Source organism: Camelus dromedarius, chromosome 34 (genome assembly GCF_036321535.1).
Source record: "Camelus dromedarius isolate mCamDro1 chromosome 34, mCamDro1.pat, whole genome shotgun sequence".
Taxonomy (NCBI): domain Eukaryota; kingdom Metazoa; phylum Chordata; class Mammalia; order Artiodactyla; family Camelidae; genus Camelus; species Camelus dromedarius.
In genome coordinates this window covers 243,677-248,092 of record NC_087469.1, presented here as the reverse complement: position 1 = coordinate 248,092, position 4,416 = coordinate 243,677, and the positions used below count along the sequence as shown (strand labels likewise).

General features: G+C 35.1%; 1 pseudogene; it reads right to left on the bottom strand.

Annotated features, from left to right (window-relative positions):
• Positions 1-1,978: 1,978 nt before the first annotated feature.
• LOC105099190 (UDP-N-acetylglucosamine transporter-like) lies at positions 1,979-3,052 on the bottom strand (annotated as a pseudogene).
• Positions 3,053-4,416: the final 1,364 nt, after the last annotated feature.

Here is a 4,416-nt window from a genome sequence, read left to right as displayed (position 1 = left end):
TAGGCTAAACCTGAATGAAAAATTATGAATGCTTATGGAATTAATACGTAAATAGTGTGAGTCGAACACAAATCTTTATATTTAAAGTCTATGCATTTGCAGTATTTCAATTTCACTTAGCAGCAGGTAATAAAATGTAAGTCTGAATGTTGTTACAGTCTAAAAACACCATTCTCAAAATGTGGTAAAGTTATTAAACACATACTCTAAAAGGTGGTCACTGAAAATTGTTAAGTCAGGGTTCCAGAAAGTTTGCTTGGTGCCAATTTGGAATCACCAGCAAATTAATTTAAAATACTTTGTAATTTTAAACACTTTTAAAAACTCTAGATGGAATAGATTAGGTCTCTGTCCCTACAGACTAGGTTTGCATCAGCAAAGTAACAAAGCCAGGCCTAACTAGCCAAGTGTTCCCAACAGTTTGTAACATAGTATTTTTGAGCCAAATTTTGTTTTAACAAAATCCATTAGAACTAAATAAAAATACTTATTTTTACAGTTTTTATACTATTAGAACAGGAGACTTAAAATATATAAAGTATGAATTTAAAAAGTAAAGTAAAATACTTCATACACAGTAAGTAATTTTGTCTCTAATCAGTAAATAAACCTGTATTCCAATTTTAGAAAGTATTTGTGCCCACCAATTCATTTGATCATTTCTGCTACCTTTTCTCTCCCTGAATGAATTTATTAAATAACTCATGTAATTTGCAACCTCAATTTCAGTGATAAAATTGAAAAGAAACCACTATTTTAAAGCTCCTTTCTGGCAGCTTTTGTAGGGCCACAGAAAGGGAGGTCAGAATTCAGCTACCTCTTCAAGACATGTGATCAGAGTATTCCCGGGAATGTTGCATTTATGAAACACCTAGAAAGTTCTTCTGAGCAGCCTTGAATTTATAGTTATAGTTCCATTTAAAATAACGTAGTATCACGGCAATCTGGAATGCCTCCAAGAAAAGTCATTTTGGTCTCAATTCCCTGACATCTGTACTAATATTTTTTTGGTAGTTGTTTTGTCAAGAGTTGTATATTAAAGGAAGTTTTTACAGATCAATGAGAAAAATATTCATTTTAAAACGTTCTAGATGTGTATAGTATATGCTTTGATAATTCAAAATTCTCAAAATGGAGATATTAGACTTTTTTTAAATTATTAAATGATTATTTAATCCCTTCAAATTACATTTTAAAACTTCAGTGGAAATTAACACACTCCAAAATTTAATTTAAAGTAATATTAAGGATTTATCTGATTTACAGAAAAGAAACACAATAAAGGGTTTAAGGACAAAACTCAATTAGTGTGAAAGTCATTGGCTACTGTCTAGCAAAGGAGCAACAGGATTCCTTTCAGCACTTTTGAAGCACTAAAACATCTTAAAATGTAAATGGAGAAATGTGTATATTTCTTTACATTAAATTTAAATATGAATTTTATCCTCTGATAGATCAGACCCAGAATGTTACTTTATCAATTTATATGCAGTTGAATTTTTCCAACATACAGCAATCCTTTGTTTAGTAATCTTTTGTATAAGTATAAAAATCTCAGATACATGAAAATGTTTTTCAAATCATACTTCTATTTCTTCACAGCTTTATAGATAATTATAATTTTCAAACATTGAATATTCCATGTGATTTGATACATGTGTTCAGAAAGAGTAAGAGAAAAGACATTTAATAAGATTAAATATGTGAAATTTGCAAAAATTGATATTTGACATTTGTTGTGTGCTCTTGCAAAGAGTGTATAGGGTATTTCGGCAGCAATCAAAAAGTAAAATGTTTTAAAACTCAGATTTCAAATTTCTTCTGATAATTATTCTAATCCCTGGAAATACTTTCAAGTTCTGATTTCTAGATGCAATAGGCATTTTGTTACATATACATATATTTTATCCTTAAATGTTGATATTTTCAAACCATTTGAACAATAAGATCAGGTTCAACATGATGATTTCTTCTTAGAACCTGTAGCAGTCCTCTGCGCAAGATTAACATTGAGCTTCCCAGGGCACCATTGTGAAAAACCAGACAAAGATAGTATTGGGACTATGCTTTAGTGGGATTTCCTGCAGGTTCGGGATCATAACCATATAGGAAAGTAGCTGTTATTACAAGGATGGCTCCAAGGGAAAAGACACTGGTTGGCACAAAATCTTGTAGCCCAAAATAGGATATCAGTGTTGATAAAGTTATGGACAAAGGGGTTGCAAATCCTTTTAAAATATTATCCACATACTTAATAACAGGAGCTATTACAAGGCCTCCCAGTGTCTGAAGACTAACATCTATGCAGGTCAGCCAGTTATATACCTGAAGGAAACCATTCTTTGATACTTGTTCTTCATCATGAATATATACACTCATTAATCCAAATATACTCCCAAGGAAACTAAGTTGAATATTTGTTATCCATACTGATTGTTTGGTTTCTTTTAAGATTTCCTCAAAGTAAACCCCGGCAAAGCCACTTGAAAAACATGCTGTGAGCACTGCCATGAGGCCTACAAACTTGAGCACCAGCGGGAAGTTCCTTAGAACCAAGCTCTTGAGAATCTGAGGGCCACTGTACAAAAGCACATCCTGTCATCAAAATTACTAGGGAAAGCCACTGGTCCACACCTAATTTTTTTTTTTACTAAGCATAGATACAGAAAATAATGCCATCGCAAGAATTTTCAACTGATACGTGACCTGGTTAAGTAGCTGCATCTAGATCTGACGGTGCCACATAGGGTAAATTATTCTGAAGAGTGTGTATCCCTGACGGAATTGCAAGCGTAAGAGTTTCCATTGGTTTACTAAGAATTTCGTGATGTAATATTCGATTCAGTCCTCCTGGACTACTACATTTGCTGTCTCTGTAGACTAACAAAATATGGGCCCTTATCTTCAAAAGTTCGGCACAAGCACATCGGTAGCAGAATAGATAACGAGGCCCCTCCTCTTTTAAAGCCCTAGAATAACGCATCGTTAGAACCGAACTGGTGGCCTGAAAGACCAGAATTCCCAAGGAAAGGTATTCTAGGTTGGCTGACATCGTTTCATCTTCATTTGCCTCCCGCGCGGCTCGCCGGCTGCGCGCACTGGGGCCGGGGCTCAGCTCCCCGGGCGCCCCAGGCCGCCGCGCCCTCCGGGTCCCTTGCGACCGCTGATGTGCAGCGCTGCCGGCTTCCACCGCCGTCGCTGCCCTGCAGTGCATTTTTTTTAAACTGGTTTTGATCATTTTCATCAGAGATGTCAAATAATGTGTTGATAAACCAGCTTTTAAAATAAGCATTCTAATTTGTAAAATTTACTGATTTCTATAGTGTAAATACTCCCACCATGGCTCATTTCAAGCTATCCAATAGCTTAAGTGAGTAGGAACTAGCTTCAACATACCTCTGAATGTAACCCATAATTAACGTATTTAAGACCTCGCAAGTGGTATCCCTTAATTTTGAATTAATCGTGGCTTTGGTGCAACCAGTTTGAAAGTGGTTTTGTGGTGTTTGTGACAAAAGTTTGTTGAGACAATAAAGAATACTGAATGAATGTAGTAGTATGATGCAGTGGAGAAGGCAAAGTATTGTAAATCAAAACCCTAGGACAAGTATTGCCTATGATGATAACATTCTCCATGCTTCCCATATTTCTGGGAACACACCTGCAAGTTTTTGCCATGTATTGGCAGGTAATTTTGCAGACATGACACTATACAATAACTAAGTGTTCTTTCAATAACTTACTTCCTTTTCAGATTTAATTCCCTTTATAAAGTGTTTGATCTACCCTTTCCTGTTAGGGTGTTGTTCTTAACAGCAGAGAAGAGAGAAGGTAAGGACTGAGTCACTAGGTTTACTCTGACATTTGTTAAAATTATAGCTTTGTCCAACTCAATGTATCTAGACTATCTTATGGATCTGAATGTAGCTGTGAGAAAGTGTGTGTACACTGACTTACATTTTCACATGAGCGCTTTTTTTCAGTGTCTGGTGCAGGGGCCCACACTTAGGATGCATTCAGTAAAACACAGTATTTGTTGGAATAAATACATGAGAAAAAGTAAAGAATACATAAGTGAATGGATTCCAGGTTTTAGCACTCATAGCATACTCTTACAGTGTTGGGTCACTCTGCAGAACTTTTTCTTAGACAACATCTTCTGTACATGGTTTATTAAAATTGGGCATATTGGATTGCTCACTACTTAGAAAACAAAGGTTCCTTCATTTACTTCTCCTTCCAAAAAGATGATTAGTATGCAACTGTTTATAAAATATTGACTTTAGACAGCTAAATTTGAACCTACTTTTGAATCTTTGCCTATGTGAACCATGGAATCTAATATTTTTATTGTTTCAAAGTCTGTTTTTCTAAAGTGAAGACAAGAGATTTCTGAAATTAAGGTCAGAAGTAAAT